Source organism: Aethina tumida, chromosome 6 (assembly GCF_024364675.1).
Source record: "Aethina tumida isolate Nest 87 chromosome 6, icAetTumi1.1, whole genome shotgun sequence".
Taxonomy (NCBI): Eukaryota; Metazoa; Arthropoda; class Insecta; order Coleoptera; family Nitidulidae; genus Aethina; species Aethina tumida.
The window spans coordinates 8,960,831-8,983,023 of NC_065440.1; the positions used below are offsets into that span (position 1 = coordinate 8,960,831).

At 37.0% G+C, this 22,193-nt stretch overlaps 1 long non-coding RNA gene and 1 pseudogene across 1 annotated transcript; one reads left to right on the plus strand and one right to left on the minus strand.

The window, feature by feature from the left end:
• Window positions 1-1,858: 1,858 nt before the first annotated feature.
• LOC126265981 (uncharacterized) lies at window positions 1,859-2,203 on the minus strand (annotated as a pseudogene).
• Window positions 2,204-7,655: 5,452 nt separating this feature from the next.
• Window positions 7,656-16,234, plus strand: LOC126265872 (uncharacterized). The gene is made up of 5 exons (XR_007548348.1): window positions 7,656-7,775; window positions 7,831-8,139; window positions 9,790-9,874; window positions 11,682-11,772; window positions 13,602-16,234. It is a non-coding gene; the product is annotated as an uncharacterized LOC126265872 (long non-coding RNA).
• The last annotated feature ends 5,959 nt before the right edge of the window (window positions 16,235-22,193 follow it).

The window sequence follows — 22,193 nt, forward strand, 5'->3', positions numbered from 1 at the left end:
AGCATTCAAATTAGACAATAAACTTTCAAAAACATTAAAATTAAGATCTCTGAAAGTGGAAGGAATAGATTGACTAGAATTCAAATTAGACAATGAATTTTCAAAAACATTAAAATTAAGATCCCTGGAAGTGGAAGGAATATGAGAATGAAAAAGTAATGGTGGCAAAGGAACTGTTTTAGGTTTAAGGCGATGAATTTTTCTTGTTATAATGAAATCTGATGGAGAGAAATGGTCTTCACAGACATGACATGTTTTGATAGAAGGATTAATATTACAAATTGACGAATTGAACGCCATACTAAATTTAATTTAGAATTGGAAGGTGGCTTAAAAAACGATTCATTTTTAAAATTAGAATTATGAACATCACTGTAATATGTATTGAAACATAATATAATATATATTGAAACACATTTTGACCCAGTAACCAGACAGAGATTGAGGCTGAGAATTCATGGCTGAATTTTATAAAATTATAAAATAAAATCACAGAAAAAAATCTATATTTTTTTTTATATAATAAGATTAACATACCTAAAAGGAGCCGAGTCTATTCTGGTTAAAGCAATGGTCCGGCAGACTATTTAACCTATAAAATAATATTAATTTATTCAACAGGTAAGAAAAAGTATATTAATATATAAAGCATCTTATTCAAATTTGAGGTTATTTTATTTCTAATATGATTGTAATATAAAGTAAACATCTTAAGTACTAAATTATTGAATTACAAAGCATAGCATTTTATTTATTAAGAAATATAAGAAATAACTTACCTAATACAAAAATTTTAAACCATTTTATTCATTAGCTCCATTCCATCCTCCCGGCACCTTCTCTCTCTCTCTCTCTACTAAATATTGGGAACCAGTATCAACGTGCATAGCGATATCTGTTGGGACAGAATAGTACTAGCAAATTTAAACTCCATTTTACATTGTCACAACTGTGACTTATTGGGGGTTGGGGAGTAGCTCAGATAAACGGAGAATCCAAATATATACAAAATACTTAACAAATAATTAACAATAGGAAACAAACAATAATAATACTTATTCTAACTTATGCTAAGGGCCATCTTTAATGATGGGGATGACACTTACTCCTACGTGATTGCACTCCACCTTCTATCCCACTATCCTCCATCCTGGCAACTAGTCAACCGTTATACTTTTATATTTTAATTAATTAAACAATACACTGTTTATTAAAACATGTTGATTTCTTTATTCAGCAGTATTTACATACATTATGAAATTTATAATAGTAATGAATTCTTAATACATTTTTATTTATATAAAATTAATTATAATACAATTATATATTGGCTTTTCATTAGTGCCTTCTATATACTTGAACCGCAATTATTTTCCTTCGTTTCGATGGTTGTTTCGCAATTACATCGTTAACTCGTCAATTTCAGGGAACTCTTCAATCCATTTTCTTTTTCCTGTCCCTTTATTAAAAGAGATTGTTCTATTATAGAGTTGCAATATCTCATAGAAGATCTTTTAGTATATTCTCTCCTCATTGGGGACACCCTTCACAAAGGAGACATTTTCCTATAGCCAATTCATTCCGAGGAAACCCTCCGATGCACCCTCTTCCGTTTAAAGCATTCCGATCTCTTGAATTTATTTTCCAACTTCTCATTGCTTACTCTTAAATTGACGGATGGTTTCTTCGAGGTATTTGGCAATTCATCTATTAGATGCATGTCTAAAGTCATCCGTGCTTTATTGAAAAATTTAATCGCTTCAATGGGCAAACGCTTGTAACGACACTTGAATCATATTAAAATGTGGCATTACCGCCTCTAGCTATAATTACATCGTCATTCTATGTGGAAAGCTTGTTATGACATGATTCCGAATACATTTTCCACTACTCTTCGAGCTCGACGTATTCGATAATTAAAAATTCTTTGGAAACTTTCTTTGGGAAAAGATCCAGAAAAAGGTTTCAATTGATTTTCACTTAGAGTAAATGCATCGTCACCAATAAAAAAATATGGGATGCATTTTTTTTTATTCTAAAGGAACCAGCAATTAAATTAATTATAATAAGCATGCAGTAGAGCACAAAGTACTATGCTAGAGGTTGATTTATAATTCATAAATTCACTGCCATTGAGTATAGGTTTTTAGATCACCTCATGCTTTCCATCTAAAGCTCCCAAATAATGTGGGAAATTCCATTTTTTTCATATTCTTCTGCAACTGCAAGCCGTTCGAATTCTGATTTATATTGCTGATACAGTTTTAATATTTGTTTGTAAAAATTTTTGTTGTTTAGGACACTTCTTGTTAAACAGATTTGTGATTAACGAATAAAGCAAGGACCTTTAGTATTTGCTGGACTTAGTTGGTCCGAGCTTGGGGTCAGGTACACAGACCTTTTTGCCCCAACTCTTCACGAGGAGTTATCTAGGTTGTTAGGTTTGCTTTATCTTGTATATTGAATGGCTTTGGACCGCCAGCGGTCACCTATGATATAGCGGGGGCGCTCTTCCCACCGTCTATGGCAAGTCGGTGGTAAGCTACGGTCCGCATAGTAATGGTTTTTTTTTTCTAATAATTACAACAGTTTTGAAATTAGCGTACATGCACTCGAATAAATAAACATAGTTAATGGGGCTGTGCAACTGACATCAATTGGGTCTCTAAGTAACATAAATTCCATGTGTATAAATCAAAATTAGTCTATGCTTATTCCTAAATTAAGCTAGAGTAATACAAAGTAAGCAGTAGTAAGAAAAAAAAGACAAACATAAATAAACACGGCCATATGTACAAATAAAATCAGGATTCACGTCAACCATCGACGCATGGTCAACTGCATAACAAAATTGTGACATAAGTTAAAATAATCAGTCCACTCACATGTAAACAAATAGTAAACTAATAGTCTGTACAAATGTCTAAATAACACATGTATAAGTACTTGTAAACGCACACACATTTGTATATATAAAATAAGGTAAAACGTCACGACCAAGCGACTAGTCATTTGTAGAAATAAAACTTAAAACTATGAAACCATTATAAAATAATTACACAACAAAGATGCGACACATGTCAAAATAATCAATCCATATATGTAGACCGAACAGTCCAAACAGCAAAATAATAGTCTGTACAAATGTATAATATAATAATGTGTATAATGTGTTCTTATAAGTGCTCAGACATGAGCACTTATAAGAACACACACAGTTGTATATATAAAATGAGGTTAATGTCCTGATCAAGGGTCCAGTCATTTGTAAAAATAAAACTTAGAACTAAGAACCATAATAAAATTAAATAGTTTAAAACTAGGATTAGTAATCCACTTCATCACATTGAATTAGTCTAGTTTGTTTTAATAGAGTCAGTAGTTTGTTTCCGTTGTTCTGTAGTTGTTGATCCTGTCATGTGCCACTCCCTCAATCCGGCTCTGTTATTTTAGCCAGAGTGGGGAGCAGTGCGATAGGTCTATAGTTTTCCGGGTCTGATGTGTTTTTCCCCGTCTTGTGAATCATGGTCATCGTAGCTCTTTTCCATGGCCTGGAAAAGTGCCCAATTCTCATCGATCCATTGATTATACTGACTAGTCTTTTAATTGCGCTTTTCGGAAGCTTCTTTAGAGCGGCATTTGTAGTTTCGTCCTCTCCGGGAGCTGCCCTGTTCCTCGCCCGTTTGATCTCATCCGTGACCTCCCCCTCTGTCGTTCTCTCTATCGTGCTGTCTCCTCGGTACCTCGCGTATTCCCAGACCTCCTCTTCCATTTCAGCGTCCTCCTCCCTGCACCATTCTTTTTGTGTTCTTGTCGTGAATACACCTTCTAAGTGCTCGGCGAATACCTCTGCCCTGGTTTCCGGGTCATGTATCACTCCGTTTGTTCCCTGCAGTGGGTAGGCCTTCTTATCTTTCTTTTTCGTTAGTTCTCCCGTTAGTTGCCAGATTCCTTTTCCTCCTCTATCCAGTGTTGCTAATCTTTGTGTCCACTGTCTGTTCCTGTCCTCCTCCATAGCTCTTTTGAGTGTTGCTGTCCAATTGTTGAATGTTCTTCTCGAGTCTGGGTCTTGTTGTCTATGATACCGCTTCTTTGCCTTTCTCTTTTCTCTTATTATCCTTTTTAGCTCGTCCGAGAGTGTTTCCTTTGGGTTTGGGCGTCTCGACCTCACCAACGTTGCCATGCAGAGGGCCTCTTGTATATCTGAGGACAGTGACTGGGCCATTCTGTCCACTTCCGCGGGACTGTTGCACGGCTGATCGTTCTCCTGTCCTCGGTCCAGGCTCCTGTAGAACAGTGCCCAGTTTGTCCTCATTTTAGCTTTGTTAAGCTTGATTGTGTGTCCCCCAGTTATTTCCAGGCAGATCGGGTTGTGGTCGGATGACATGTCTTCAATTGTGGTAAGCTTGGTGTCAAGATTTAGGTTGTTTGTTACCACAATGTCTGGCAGATGGTTGGTTGGCTTGGTCCGATGACGTCCCAGTGTTCGTTGTTTGACAATGTGTATAGCTGTCTGCCATACGTGTTCTCGGACGTGCTGTGCCATGTTGTATTTTTGGCATTGAAGTCACCCATTAGTATGGTATTTGGGTGACTTCTCATCGTGTCTTTCAGTTCTCTGGCTGGGAAGCGGCTGCCCGGGGGAATGTAGGTGGATGCCACCATCATTTCCTCCTGTCTCGTTTTTAGAACAACACCTATTGCCTCCAGGAATCTGGCGTCCGGGAGTACTGCCGCCGTGTGTGGTATGGTGTCTTTTATCATGAGAAGGACTCCTCCTCCTCTATTTCCGCCGGGTCTCCGTTTGTGGTATGTTGTGTATCCCGCAATTTCTACCTTCAGGTCCCCTCCCGCCTTTGTTTCGCTGACTAGCATCACGTCCGGGTTCTCCATCGATGCCAACGCCCTCAGCTCCTGTTCTCTGTCGCCGAGTCCGTTGGCATTCCATGCGATTATCTTTTTGATGTTCTCAGGCATTCTGGGGTCCGGGGGTCATCTTCGGTGCTGCCGGTCTCTCTAGGAGTGCCTGTAAAGTTATTTGCATTGAAATTATTGCGTCGGCCATACCTTTTAGTATGTCTAAGTGGTTTGGGTCCTTTGTGGTGGTCCCCTTGAGGGCTTCGCTGTAGCTGAGGGTGGTCGATGTCCTGTTGTTTGCTTTGTTGTGAATTCTCGCGTCTCCCCTGCTTTGCTGATCTGTTTTCTCTCCTCCTTTTTTATTTTTATTCGGGTTTCTGCTACAGATCGGTGCATTAGCAGGATGGTCGCCTCCGCAGTTTGCACACTTTGGTGGTTCTTCCTTGGATCTCCTGCAATCCGCTGTTGTATGTTCTTCTGCACACTTCAGACATCTTGGGGTGCCAGTACAATTCATTTGTGTGTTTCCGAATTTTTGCCCCACTCCTCCGCTTCTTCTAAGCGGCTCCATCTTGACTCTCATACAACACATTTCACTGATGTCAAATATTTTCTTCTGTTCTTGTGGGACCTTAACCAGGATCAGAGGCATGACCGCAAGGCTTTTTATGAATAAACATTTAAATATGTATTCCTTGGTATTAATTTTATAGAGATAGATTTATTGATGTTTAAAAACAGGTACAATTTTTACACAAGTCAAAAAAAAGAAAAAGATAACTGATTGGATATAATAAGAGATAGATTAGGACATCCATAGGTACAGACTAAAATTAAAATTGTGAACATAAAAGAAATTCATTAAAATCATAAAATGCATGTTTTAAAAGTAAATCTTTGGTGCGTTTTTTGAATTGTTCAAAGTGCAGGCTTTTCACAGTTACAGGTTATAAAATTTTGGAGCGTAATACTTAGTGGAGGTGCATGGCTTATCTAGACGAATATTTGGTAGACGTATTTGATTCTTATTGCGAGTATCATAGGTGTGAATGCTGCTATGGATTTTGTATGTGGTTTCATTTAATTTGGTATATAATAAACATTCGAGTATGTAAATTGAAGGCAGTGTTAAAATTTTAAGATCAATAAATGATTGTTTAGCATCTGCCCAAGAATGTAATCCTGCTAGTATTCTTAATGCCCTTCTCGGCCTGCATGACTTGAGTGACCCCAGACAAGTGTACCAAACACAATATTGGAGTGTATAAACAAGAAATATGCAACCAATTATACCTTCAGTTCTACATTGGATTTAAGTTGATTGAGTAGAAATATGTTTTTTATTAATTTATTTGCTACATATTCGATATGATCTGCAACTTACAGTCAATAAATATGCCCAGAAATTTTGTTGGTTTAATATCATTTGAATTTTGTCGTATTGAGAATATCATATTTTCAGTTTTGTTTGCATTTAAACTCAAAGAATTGGCAAGAAACCAATCTTTTAGGATTTCAACATTTCTGGACATCTTCAAGAGCAAGCTGACTAGTGAATCACTTTGGCATGATATAGATGTATCATCAGCAAATAGAATCAACTCATTTTCATCTGGAATTGGTATATCATTGATATAAATCAGGAAGAGTAGTGGGCCCAGGATTGATCCTTGGGGTACTCCATTTGTAACTGTTTTTTTACTGAAAAAACTTCCCACAACGTATGTTTGTTAATATCTATTTGTTAAATAATTAGTTATAAGATTAATACTCGGTGTTACAACTCCATAGTACTCTAGTTTGGAAATCAATGCCCGATGGTTCACGCAGTCGAAAGCTTTACTAAGGTCACAAAAGGTCGATCCAACATACACTTTCTCCTCAAAGCCATTGATTATATAATCAATTTGTATAGGCTTTGGTGGTACTTTTGCCAGTCTTAAATCCATATTGGTTTTTTATGAACAGATTATTATTTTCAAAATATTTTGGGCTAATTAATGACATTAAAAATAATCATTTAATGAGTTGTACAGTCGAATATCATCGATATCTTGTATAAAATAAATCGTCCCCTTTTACCTGTTGTAACGAGTCTTTCAAAATGACTTACCGATTTAACATCCATAGTAATCAAATTACCACCGGTAGGCAGTTACAGCTTAATTCGTTTCCCATCTTCGGGTTACGAAAAATTGGATTTGTATGGTTTTCACTCGAAAACAACTGGCTGGTCTCGATTTGATGACTACAATTCCCTTGTGGAAATCATATCTCGATTTGTTGGTGTCAATAAATTCACAAAATTCTTTTAAAATAGCACCACATACAGAGAACAGGGTGTGGAAATACGGGTAACAATTTTTGACCATTTCTTTTGTTACTATACACATTGGTTTTGACGATTCTAATGCTTGATCTTGTTAGTATAATTTTAAATTGCACGTTGAAAGCAGAGCTTATATAGTTTTTATACACGAACTTTGAGGATATACCGATTTACCTGTTGTATTCTTAATCACAACAGAGTATGGGACGTTCAAATATGTGTCGCCGTTGTCGCCTCACTGTACGGATTAAAATATCCCAATAAAATAATGAATTAATAAAAACCTTGGTTATGTTTTATTTTTAAAAAGTATTTCTGTTACTATAAGAGTTGTTAGTGGTGTAGCTTCTGTTTAACGATCTGGGACGAAGGGGGGCGATGTAGTGTAACGGGATTTATTTATCGCATATTCTCCTGTATATACAATGTAATTATCTGTTGGTATACCGCACTGTACACATAGCTTGTGTCAGTCGCTATCGGAACAACCACGAGGTTAATCGGGGACCTTGGCTAATTTTACACGTTTTTCTTCGTCATCCCCTGGGATACTTATTGTATAACGTGTGCTATATTTGTCCTGGCGACAGTGAATATTCCTGTTTATGTATTTTTTTGTTTGCATTTTAATGTATGTATTGTAGTTTAAAACTGAAGAAAACCAAGGACCACGTGTTGATGCATAAAAGTTTAGTGTCTAAAAGTTGTGTTTTCTTCGAAGCCACCCCATGTGAAATCTCCAGGCACCCTAAATTATAAATACGGGAGGATTCCACGTAATATAAATTGTTTTAGTTCATCTTAATTTATCAATTTGAATATGTAAAGTTAGTAATAATTTTAGGCGACGATGACAAATATATATCTGCTAAACTGGAGGTTTTAAAAAAGAATTTCTAGAAGCGATGCCATAATGCTGTGTTCTTGAAATTTATGCAAGCTACGAATTGAAGGTTAGTAACCTTTTCTTTATTTGATTATGATAAGAAAACGCATCATAGGTTCTTTCATATACATTTTAAATATTTCATTTTAAACAAAGAAATAAAGTTAAAAAATAATTTTCTTTTTATTTAGTTATACCTTTTTTTAATTTAAAAACTAGTAGAATAAACATAATAATTATGTTATTTAACTTAACGAAACACATTTCTCTTCGTGGATAAGGTAATTTCTATTAAATAATTTTATATTCATTCATGTAAACTAGTATTCATCCAATTGAATATATTTAACTTGTCTATGATATGTAATTGGTACAAATGTTAACTTACTTATCTGTAGGAATTAAATTACACTAATTTTTCTATCTCATTTTAAGTCCTGTAAGCTACAATCAATTAGATCTTGTCCACCGATGAATGTTCAGCCTGTACAAATTTTAATTTTATTATCAGATAAACCAATAATCTAACTGTATATTTTAATATAATATGAATTGATTTAGTTATTATACTTATTAAAAACAATTTTTAAAAATTACATAATATTACTGTAAATAATAAACATTTGACTAATTGTGACATATTAGTATGTGTAATGACTTTTCTACTTCGAAAGTACCCGGGCAGTAGTCAGACACAGCATCTATAGATTTATTAATATTGAAATAAGGTTCTCAATGCATTAAAATGGAGTTTTAAGTTTGTGTAAACATTCAATTTATTGAATTTTAATATTGGACAATGACACAATGGAAGCAATTTAACATTTAGATTTAGTTTCTTTCGATCTTGTCATATTTTAATTAATAAACAATTCAACTTATTCATAGAATTATAATTAAACGGTAACTAATTTGATCAATATTTTCTAATTTTAATAATATGAAACGTGTATTTTAGTTACATTGTAGTAATTTGAAAAATAAATAAATAATTAATCAAAGACAAAATTTCATAAATATAGAATTACTAAAGACCTACTGAAAATTTATTTAATTATCCATTTATTTAGATTTCCAATGCTATACAAATTTTTGGACATTATTTGTATTTTGTTGCTCAAATTGGCATTTACATAAAGAGAACCCGATTTGGATCAAACAATTTCTTTAAATTAAATTGGTACTGTCAAAAATATTTTAAAGTTGATAAAAAACAAAAGTTTCAAAGATTACTTGCAAGTAAATAATTTTGTGAATAAAAACTATATAATTACACATATGCAATTAAACGATAACACCAATATAATTTACTGGAAACAATTTAATTAACATATGTTACATATGCTCACAATACTAATTACTTTTAGAAGAATAGTTGAAAAACAATATTTTATAATCAGTACCTTTTGCCAACCTTTAATAAATTGTCTTCCAGAACTTTCACATACGTGAATATATTTTTTTAATTTTAACTATTTAAAGAACTTAAAATGGTTATTAAATATATTGAAGATTATTTGGTCAACGTTTTCTATTTATAATGAACTAAAATGTAGATTCCAAAGTGAGAATTTCGATTTAAATATATATGAAAATGTAATAAAAAAATTAATGTACAAAAGAAATAATTATTAAAAAAAATATTTTTAAATTTAAAGAAACTTACTGTATTGTTCTTTAATATTTTGTATATATACAACCTTATTTTTTATTTTAGTCATTGACGATGGAACAAAGGAGGTGCCCAGAATGTTATAGTTTTCTCATGACATATGAGTGATCAAACAGAATCGGATGCGAAGGTCAGTAGAATAGATACTTTAAGTTTGATTAGTCAAAAGTACATTTAATGCAAACACATTCTGTCTCAAAAATTAGATGACTGATGTCAGATAAACGAAACGGGTAAACAAATCGTAATTTTTATTTAATATTATTCCAAGTACACTCTTTCATCATTTATATAAGATTGTGAAACAATTAAAAAAAGTTGAAGTCATTCCTTGAGGTCTTTTCAAGGACTCAGGTCACCGTACTTTGAATCTCTTCTATAGCCAGAAGTCTGCTGGTAAATCTAGCGAATATGGCGGATGTTGTAAAACAATAAGGCCCTTTTTGAACAGAAACTCCTTCACTCTGCACTTGAGCGGACGCGTTGTCTTGCAATAGACACTATCGACATTTAAGGTTCAACACAGATAATTCTCTTCAACAATCGATTCAGGAGAATTTAATTTCTATTTTAGAGTTCGTGTTTTTCGATGATGAAGTGAGAAAAATGTAAATTTCATGAATGAAGTTGAGGAAATTTATAGCAGCAGTCAGCTAAGTTTCGAGACAGTCCGTGTAGAAACAAAAATACACAAATTTTAAAAAGTCATAGAAAACGAGTTAATTGATGGATTAACTAAAAATTTTATTATTACGTATATTTACATTAATATAATTTTCTTGATACAGCTTTGAAATATAATTTTAATAGGCAAATATATTTTGAAAATTTTGAATATCAGTCCCATAAACGTAATAAAATTTACCCTGAAATAAAAAATATGATGATTATAGTTGTTTGATCAAAATTTTCAAACTTGAATGAAGTAGAATACATATATTTGTTGGACAATTCTATATAAAAATATTTTTATTTATACGTTAAAAAGAAAAAAATTAAAATACTTTTCAAGGATATTTGGTGTAATAAAGGAAATTATAAACAGTAGTAGAGTACATGAAACAATTTATTTTTTATCATTCTTCCTTTCTTGTCGATTAAGATTTGAATTAATAGCTAATTTATTTTATTCATATACGTGAATATTATAGGATTAATTTGACATATATCTTTAAATTATATTATAGTTTCTCTTTAAAATGAACATATTTTAATTAATAAACAATTCAACGTAATCATAAAATTAAAATTAAACGTCAACTAATTTGATCAATATTTTCTAATTTTAATTATGTGAAACGCAGATTTTAATTACATTATAGTAATTTGAAAATAATAAATAATTAAATACATAATCAAAAATATTTTTTTAATCGAAAACAAAATTTCATAAACATTAAATTACTACTAAAAATTTATTTAATTATCCATTTATCTAGATTTGGAATATTACACAAATTTTAGAACATTTCTAAGTTAAATTGGTATTGACTAAAATATTTAAAAAAGTACAAAATGTTCAAAATTGAAAGTAAATAATTTTGTGAGTAAAAATTATGTATGTAATTAGCATAAAACGATACCACCAATATAATTTACTGGAAAGAATTCAATTAAGATAGAAATGTTATATACGTTCTTAATACTAATTATTTTTAGAAGATTAGTTGAAAAACAATATTTTACAATCAGTACAATCAATTTAAATATTTATGAAAATACAAAAAAAAATAATGTTCAAAAAAAAAACTAGGCAAAAGTTTGTATTGATGTCCATAGTTATTGTTATTTGAAATATATATATATATATATATATACATATATATATATATATATATATATATATATATATATATATATATATATTTAAAATTAAATCGACTTACTTTGTTGTCCTTTAATATTTGGTATATATTCAACCTTATTTTTTATTTTAGTCATGAACGATGGAACAAAGGAGGTCCCCAGAATGTTTTAGTTTTCTCATGACATTTGAGTGATCAAAGAGAATCTGGTGTGAACCCAAAGGTCTGTAGATTTAATTCTTTGAGTTTGATTAGTCTGAAGTATTATTAATGTAAACACAATTTGTCTTAAAAATTAAGTGACAAAAATATGCAAGTTTAAAAAAATCTGAAAACAAGTTAATTGATGGATTAACTAAAAATTTTATTATTATTATATATATTTACATACAAATCATAAAGTAATATAATTTTCTAGATACAGCTTTGAAATTAAATTTTTATAGACAAAACATATTTTGGAAATTTTGAATTTTTCAGACCCATAAACGTAATAAAATTTACCATGAAATAAAAAACAATTGCAATAATAAACGTCTTTTGATTATAGTTGTTTGATCAAAATTTTCTAACTTGAATGAAGTAGAATACAGATATTTGTTGGATAATTCTATATAAAAATATTTATATTTATACGTTATAAAGAACAAAATTAAATTACTTTTCAAGTTTCAATGTTTGATGTAATAAAAATATTTCTTGGATCAAATTTGAGAAATTATAAACACAGTACTAGAGTATGTGGAACAATTTCTTTTTATATCATTCATAATTTATTGTCAATTGAGGTTTGCAATAATCTCAGCTATGTACTATCAGACAAATATTTTGCAGTCGAACCAAAGCCCAATTGAACAGTTGCAAGATTAATTTAATATATATTTTTCATTTTACATTATAGGTTCTTTTTAAAATAAACTTATCATATTTTAATTAATAAATAATAATAATTTGAACAATAATTTTAATAATGGAAATGCGGATTTTAATTAATTATTTGAAAAATAAATAAATAATCAAGAATATTTTATTAATCAAAAACAAAATTTCATAAATGTTGAATTAATAAATATCTATTGAAATTCCTTTATCTAGATTTTCAATGTTATACAAATTTTTGAATATTATTTGTATTTTGTTTTCGCTGTGGGAGATGAATTAAAATGCTCAAATTGGCATTTACATAAAGACAAACCGATTTGGACCTAAATTACTATTGGCTAAAATATTTTAAAATTGATAAAAAACGTACAAAAGTTTCAAAGATTAGTTGAAAGTAAATAACTTTGCGGCTAAAAGTTAGATAATTGCATATGTGTATGTTACCATAAAATGATACCACCAATATAATTTACTGGAAACAATTTAATGAAGATGGAAATGTTACTTAAATTCTAATTACTTTTTGATGAATATTTGTAAAACAATATTTTACAATACCTTTTGCCAAATATTTATAAGTTGTTTTAAATTAATTAACTCATTCACTAATGTTTTGAACAACCTTTGATAAATTAACTTCAATAACTTTTTGAAAATATTGGAAACATTTTTTTTTTCACATGTGCATATTGTAACGAATTTTTGTAAAACATATATCTTTTAATTTTTAATAAATAAATGTTTCAGTTTAAAATTGACTTTATTAATAAACATTTTTAACTATTTAAATAATTTAAAATGATTATTAATGTTGAAGCTTATTTAGTCTTCATTTTCTGTATATTTATATTTATACGTTGAAAAGAAAAAAATTAAAATATATTTGATGTAATAAAAATATTTTTTAGATCTAATTATAAACACATTAGTAGAGCATATTGAACAATTTCTTTTTATATCATTCTTAATTTCTTGTCGATTGAGGTTTGCAATAATTTCAGCTATGTACTCGATGTACAATTAACTAAAATATATTTTTATTTATCAAAGTTACTTGTAATTACTTTGTATGTTGTTTGTTGTTATTCCAATTTTAAATATTTCAGTTAAAGAAAGATGATTCAGTATAACAATTTCATTACCCACGTTTTTATAATATTTATGTTTTAGGTATTATGACAAGATGCTCTAAAATATAAAGGGTTCAATACGGATATTCTACAACTACTGTCACAAGAAGATTAAGGATGAAGTCCATTCTATACATTGCTTCAAAGAAATATCAAGTACAGCCAATATAAAGAAGAATATATTAAGCTTTATTTACATAAAATTGGTGCAGTGGTAGTGTATTTATACTGCGGTGGTAGCGGTAATTTCTAAATGAAGTTTTCGCAATAGGCAGTATGGTATCATTATAGTATTAACAAATCACGTTATTAATGTTTCTGCACTACACACACAAATACACTTCAACTGCACCAACGTTTATGTGAATGAGCTACTAGTAACTGTGTACTAGATACTGAAAATTAATCATTTAAATTTAAAAATTAAAATAATAAGTAGTCATGTATGTTACTTAAAATAGGTAATATTTTAAGCAACATGTATAAATTGCCATTTATGTTATGTAAATTATATTAAAATTTAGATATTATTAAGTATATTATAGGTATTTATTATTGTCAATAATAAGGTTTATAACCTGCTTCCCCATAAACATTGGGTTTGTTAATTTGGCAATTATTTCAAGCATTCATTAAAAATGAGGTGATTTGTTGACTGTGTTGTTTCTTAAATCATCATTTCAAATTGACCATTTATATTAGTATACTATTAATATAGGGTATTACAAGTCTTTCGTATTTTCCTCAACGGAAAATGATTTGATTTAGTTGAACTAATATTTCTCCCAAGGCTCTTCTTTCCATGTCTACTTGGACCATTACCCGCCTCGCTGAGACTATATACACTGATGTCTCGTCCATGCTTTCGCACGGCAATTCTTCTCTATCAGCCATTCTTCAACTCACTGACACCACAAAACAAGCACACTCCAAACAATCTAAGATAAATAATAAAATTCGCAAATCTTCACGAAACGTGCCAAATGGGCACTAACCAAGAGTTGGGACATGCACTCTAGAGAACCCACACCACTAGTTTCGTCAAAAAACAACCAGTTATGGGCGAAAACAATACACAAACAACAGTATGCTTCGGTTGAAGCACACGCTAATGACTGCAGCCAATATCAGAAAGGCCTCCGTGTAACCAGTTTTACAATTCCTGCACACCAGAGGCACGTGGCCGTGAACAACATGTTCAAATCCTTCGACAAGCTTGGTAGCTTAGTGATCAAGCGACCAGCCGTCCGTGTACTTTATTGTAAAACCTTTTGAGAAGTGCCTCTTCAGTTCCGTCATTCCCTGATCGTGGTTACTAAACACTCCTTGGAGAATGATGGGGGGTATTCTCGTAGTCTTCTTTATCGTGTTGGTCCCCTTAATTTTGTCGTTGCTTGTAAGTTGTTTTGTTTTATTGTGGTCGTTGTCATTATCGATGTTTTCCGTTTCCGTGTCCACTTCAATAAGGTCCAACGTTCACGGAAAAGGGCCGCAACATCGTGCAGCATCAAAGGCACCTCCTGGCTGTCCTCCATTAGCACCAGGTCGTCCGCGAATGCCATGGCGGCAATGGTACGGCCGTCGGCTATCGTTCCCCCAGCGTCGTCGTGATTGAGCTTCTCCATGAGTTCATCCAAAACGAAGTTGAACAGAAGGGGACTCAGTGGGTGGCCCTGCTTCACTCCTCGTCGTATGTGTGTGGGTCTGGTAGACACGGAGCCCACCCGGACAGGATGATGGACCAATGGAGGCTAGGTACATTTTTGGGAAAGGACCTCCTACGTTCCTCCAGTCTCCCCTCTGCCCTCTCACACCTGGCCACGGCTTCAGTGGCCTGCGCCCTGACCAATGCGAATTGCTTCAGAATGTGCGTTATCACACCCTTTGAAACCTTTGAGTCCGCCCTACATAGAAATCCAATTAAATTTCTCTCGACTGAAGAAATCACCTCCGACAGCCCACTGCCATCGTGCTCGGCGCTGAAGTTCCTCATCAGCCTCTTTTTCCCCTGACGCGCCACATCTCCAGCCTCACTAATACTGCAGGCGCTGGTGCAATCATCCATCCGGTCTTCACCTGATGAATGGCAATCGACATCCGCCATCTGGCCAAAAAAGCACGAATGCCACGACTGGCTCGACACAGCAACAACACACTAACAAACTATACAGTGGACACCGCACACTCCCAAAAACACTTAAGGATGGCTTGGCAACTACCAGAGAAAAGTGGGGGTGAAAAACATCACCCACTTTGTCCTTAGGGACCATCCAATCACTCAACAGTGTTCCCGGAACCGAGGACACTCAATCACACCTGCACACAAAATCTCAATCGAATCTTTCAAGAAACAACAAAGTCGCCCCTAACGCGACGCCAAAAGGACCGCAATCAAAACAAATGCGTACCCCAGTGAAGTACACCCTATCTTCAAAATTAGTGGTCAAGCGATCAGTCGTCTGGGCGGACGCAAAGACTATATACACTTATAGATTGCTAACTCTGTAGTAAATTTTGGTAACCAAATAAACGTGGGCAGCGCCATCTATTGGGACTAAACAGTTCTAAAATAACCCGCCAAGTATTAGGGGAATCCCATAGGTCTAGGTTTATATTAATTTTTTATTTTTATTTATTAAAATAATATTTTTAATAAAAAACTCAGACTATTAATATACATTTTTTATTTTTTCATTTTTAAACATTTAGTAAAAGCTTTATTTGCTAAATTGTCTAAATTCTTATGCCTACTATCTTTTCCTTTTAATAAATTATTTATAATTTTTATATAATAAAATAAACAAATATTTATAACAATTTTATAAAAAAATTATTTTAAATTTTTATGCCTACTAGTTTCTACTTCTGAATTTCTTGTTTGAACACATTTTAATATAATTTTCTTTAAACGATTTTTATGAATTATGTTTGGAAGGATGTTTGTTAAAAACTATAGAAGAAATATTGTGAAAAATATTCGTAAACTCGCTTGTTGGTTCAGAAAGCAATCCACGAAGATAACGTTTTCGCCTAATGAACCTATTTTGGGGAAGATTTTTTTCAGTTACCATTAACTTTCTACAATTAACACATGATAGTTTTTTAAACATTTTTTTAATAACTGCACCAGCTACATATGGTGTAGACAAATCTGATGTTTTATACAGAGTGTGATGGTATTCTGAAACAAAATCAATTTCGCTGTTTGACTCACTAGTGTCTTCTTGTGCAATGAGGTCTTTTAAACTATCCAATGCCCCAGTCGATAAATTCTCTTCACAGTTAAAACTTGGGGAGTGTGATGACATAAAATTGTTTACTATTAAAGCTTTGGTTGAGGAGATAAAGGAGGTGCACGTCGGATTGACATTTCTTACTCCATGACTTCTTATTCCACACACATACTTGTGCACCGATTCACTCACCCGACCCTTTAGGGCATCCCAAGCATCTTCCGTGCCTCTACCACTCACAAAACCATACTGGGATTGGTTGAATCCGCCATACACAGCAAACAGTCTCTCAATCATGATTCGTTCACAGACTTTAGCCAAGGACGGGACCAGACATATTGGTCTATATGACCTGGTCTCATTCCTTGGCTTGTCAATACCTTTCAACAGTAGGATTACCCTACTACACTTCCAAGCATCCGGAAACACACCCTCACTCATACACTCATTCATTATTGTCATCACATATTCCTCTCCAATGGACCACAGGCATTTGACCATTCTCCCGGTTATTCCGTCCAGCCCGGGGGCCTTCCGGTCACTCAACCTGTGGACGGCACACTCTACTTCATTCCTGCTCACAGGAGGAGCCTGATTACCAGGGTCCTGCAGCACAAATTCATTCACGTCCGTTGGGAAGAATTCCCGCAGCACAGCATCAACCGAATCATTCCATGTGTCCGCAACAGCTGGCACGGCCGGACTGGACCGACCCCGCCTACATATACGGTACACATGCCCCCAGGGGTCCTCGTTTCCACATTCACTAACAAACCGTCTCCAATCAGTTTCCTTTGCATTGCGCAAGGAATCCTTGTACACTCTCACAGACATACGGTATTCGTTCTCCCGTTCGTCAACATCATCAGCATGCTCGCTTCTACCTTTCTGCCATTTTCTCCTCAATTTACGCACTCTCTTGCGCATCGAATGCAGCTGGTCGTTCCACCAGCTGACATTCTTACGCCTGATTGTCCCTCTCTTTCTGCCACACACTCGATCGTTAACGGTTCTCAGTGAATCATTCATAAACGCAATTTGGTCATGTAGATTCATACCACGGAACGTCTCTACGTTCATACCGTTCAACTCATTCTCTAGAAAGCTAGCATACAATGTCCAGTCAACATCACGAGTGCGCCATCCTTCACACACGCTCGCTTGCACAGCCAATAGTACAGTGCGACATGTTATCTTAATCCGTATTGGATTATGGTCACTTATACCCTTTCCACCATCTACCCACCAATTATGCTGGTACGGCCATGAGGCCGACACCAGAGTCACATCGATGTCGCTCTGGCCATTGGCACCGCAGAACGAGTAAAATTCACTCCATTCGTTCAAGACAATCATGCCGTTCGCCAAAATAACTTCCTCCACCTCGTGGCCTCTCAACACACTATCATCCCGTTCCATATTCTTGCTATGCCACATTAAAGATGTGGCATTCGCATCCATTCCGACCAGGAGTGGTTTACCCCTGGTTCGCACTATCACACGCTGCAAATATTCAAGATACGAGGCTAGAGTATCATTAAATTGGCAATACATACTCACAACATACATTTCTACGTCTCCATACTTCATCCACAAGCATACCCCATGTGTCCACGTGAGCTCACACACCTCAACAATCTCGATACGTTCATTATTCACCACAATCGCGCTACGACATCTTTCGTTCAGCACGGAGTATACACGCATACATGCAGGGAACCCAACCACTCCATGTTCATTGGAGTACGGCTCCTGCAACAGTGCCACATCTATTCCGTCATTCATCATCCATGCACTCAGATCACTCGTAACATTCCTAGAACGCTGGCAATTCAGTTGGACTAAATTAGCCATCATTCCGTGTCAGACATCCTACTTCTTACACGCCTCAACTCTCTTTCATACAAGGGGCACTTGCGACTCTGTATAGCATGGTCACCTTTCAGACCCCTAGCCTTGCAATTGGTGCACGTATCACACTCATTTACCGGTGTCTTGCATGCATCTCTCTTGTGTCCCTCCCTTCCACATTTCTTACACACCTCACTCCTCGTGCAGGAACCCGACATATGTCCAAAACCGAGACACTTGTAGCATCTCGGCACACTGTCCCATTCATAGCATCTAAACGCATACATCCCTATATACACCCGCCCAGACTCTACCAACAGCTTAGCTGAGGCAGAGTCGACCTCCACTACCACGGTTCCCACAGCAGTGTCCCTCTTGCTCGCGAACCTCCTGGCAATTCTCACTCTCTCCTTGAACTTACTCAGACTCATACTGGCCAAGTTCTTCGCCCTCAGTTCACTCATGAACTCCTCCCCAGTCATTGTGCTGGGCACATCCAGCACGGCAATCTTGGCACCCATGACCTTCGGCGTTTCCGCAGTGAGTCCAGCCTCCCTGAAAGCTGGCACCTCCCGAAGCCTGTTCCTCTCCTCCTTGGTTACTGTCTCTATTGCCACTCCGGTCTTGGTGCGCCGTACCGCCTTGACCCTAATGTCACCCAGTTTGGGTGCTACCGCGCCCAGCACACGCTCCTTTACCACATCCCTGGACACTGCCGCATCCGTCGGCTTCACCACCAACGCATACGACCTTGCCACCTTGGGTGCGACCGGCAGGCTCGACGCACTAGCCGCTGAAGCCGTCGCCACACGAGCCGATCCGTCCCTCAACTCACCCACACACAGGTCCAAGGACCTCCTGCATTCCTCCAATCTTCCCTCTGCCCTCTCACACCTGGCCACTGCCTCAGTGGCCTGCGCCCTTACCAATGCGAACTGTTCCAGGATGTGCGTCATCACACCCTTCGACACCTTCGAATCCGCCCTGCACAGAAAACCAATTAGGTTTCTCTCAACCAGCGAGATTACCTCCAAGGGTCCACCACTCTCCTGCTCCGCACTTAGGTTCCTTCGAAGCCTCTTCTTCCCCCTGCGCGCCAAATCCCCGACCTCGCTCATGCTGCACGCACTAGTACAGTCATCCATCCGGTCTTCACCGGATGAATGACCATCAGCATCAGCCATCCTGTCCTGATGCACAGTCACAGCAGGCCCACTCAGTCTGAAACGCACCCTTGAAATCCCCGACTCAAGGCCAAAAGGGCCGTAACAAAAAACAAAGGCGTGCACCAGTCAGGTACACCCCCAGTGCATCCACCTACCAAATTTGAAGTGAATCGGGCCACAGACAACAAAGTTGCGCGTAGCCCAGCGCCAGAAGGGCCGTAGCCGGAACAGAAGCGTGCCTCAACGAAGCACACCCCTAGTACACCCACACACCAAATCTCAGTCAAAATGGACCACAAACAACGACACTATCCTCAACTCAGTGCCAAAAGGGCCGTAGCTGAAGCCAACGCGCGCCTCAACGAGCCGCTCACAAATGACGCCCGCAACCAAAGTTGCGGCCGAATCCGCCAAACAACAACAAAGATAGGTACAGCACAAAGCCAAAAGGACCTTAACCGATACTGGTGTGCGCCTCAGTTGCGACACACCCCACTCACTCTAAAGTCACTCACACGAGTCGAAAAGGCCTTCAACAGCAGGATTCCACCGATCCTGCAACAGATACGGCACAGCCGGCGAAAGACTTGAACAATATGAACAAATCCCTCGGCAAGCTCGGTGGCACAGTGGTCAAGCGACCAGTCGTCGGAGCGGACGACCCGGGTTCGAACCCCGAACTATCCGCTCAAATTTTTCTCGAAATTTTTCAGTCTCCTGAAATTTTTCTAAGTCCCACCCATGCACATGCACCCCAGACTCACCCTACACACAATCCCTCGCGTCACACCCACGTCACGCTCGCGTCACACGCACACCCGCGTCACACTTCCAATTCACCACGTCACCCAAAATTTTCGAAAAACTTCGACTCAAGAGCACCGCGACAGCACGTCCGTACTCCACAACGGTCGAAACGGAAGAGAGGGTCCCCAGGTACATACAAGTCAGGGTATTTAACGTGCTTTTCCCGCCTTCCGGCACCAAAACACGGCCTCCCATGAGACACGGGATTGGGTTACGCCCAATCATCGCGCTACGGTGAACGTAGCTACCGAATGCTTTTGAATATGCACTATTCTCCAGCCTCTCGGTGGGAGCGGAACCTATCTAAATTCCTCCCCTACATAGCGCGTAGGGTACCCGAGTTGATTCCTGCGCAACTCACACGCCACGTTGCTCGTGATATGAGCACCACTGCCACTACGATGGTCCTTCATGCATGCTGCAGTTTAGGTGTTCAGTGCATCACCAGGCCCTATGTGGCCAGCTCGGGTACGCATGGTCGCCATCCATGAAACATGAGTGATCCCCCTACAAACCTTCCCACAGTTGCCCCGATGCCCGTCCATTTTCCTTTCCACATGACCTTCCGCAGACTGGAGGTCCGATACCTCCAAATACCACGGTCGGACCATTGGTCTGGTCAGGATCGCGACATGGTTACACCACAGGTCAGAGTGCAGTGGTAGTCAGCACATGCCCCCTACGCACCTGCAAGAAAGCACCCACAAGCATACTCTCCATACCTCAGTCATCATCAGCCATAGAGTCCCTGAGTCACATCATGCTCACGCTCTTCCGACGCCTACATTTATACTCGCTCATTTAAAATGTACGACGACCACTCCACACCACCGCATTATATGCGGTGGCGCGACTCTCTGGCCCTGAACACAGAACTTGCGAAGGCACTGAGTGCTTCGAACCCATCCTTCGTCCCGACGACGACTGACCACTCTCTCACCTCGCTTACCCTTACACCCAGGCTGTTTTCCAACAACCTCCTCTCATCCCTATAAAGCATACACTCTACCAATATATGGTCAACATCCTCACGGCCAGTACCACAGTCACATTCCTCCGTGTCACTCAATCCCCTGTCAAACAGAAACGCATTCATACTCCCATGCCCAGTCATCAAAAAACCCATGCTTCGGCTAAGCCAGAACCACTCACTGGTACCAGCCACTTGCACATCCCTAACAAACCTGTACGTGAGTCTGCCTCTCTCGCTGGTATCCCAGCGGATCTGCCAACGCGCGAACAAATGATCCGTCAGAGCCTTTCCGACACCCCCCCGAGTAACAACGTCCTCAAACATTCCGGGCGGGCGTCCCCGCCGCACCCGAAACCGTACACCCCGCCGCACGGCCTCCAAGTCCCACGGTAGGACGCCCATAAGCGCCACCATGGCATCTGTGGAAACCGTGCGACACACGTTCATACATGCATATAACACCACACGCTGGCTGCGCATCAACCGAGCAACATTCGTTCTCTTCATCAAGCATCCAAACCATACACTCGCTCCATACAACGCACACGCCACGAACAATCCATTGTACAACACACCTATCGCACTCTTCCTCAGACCCCATT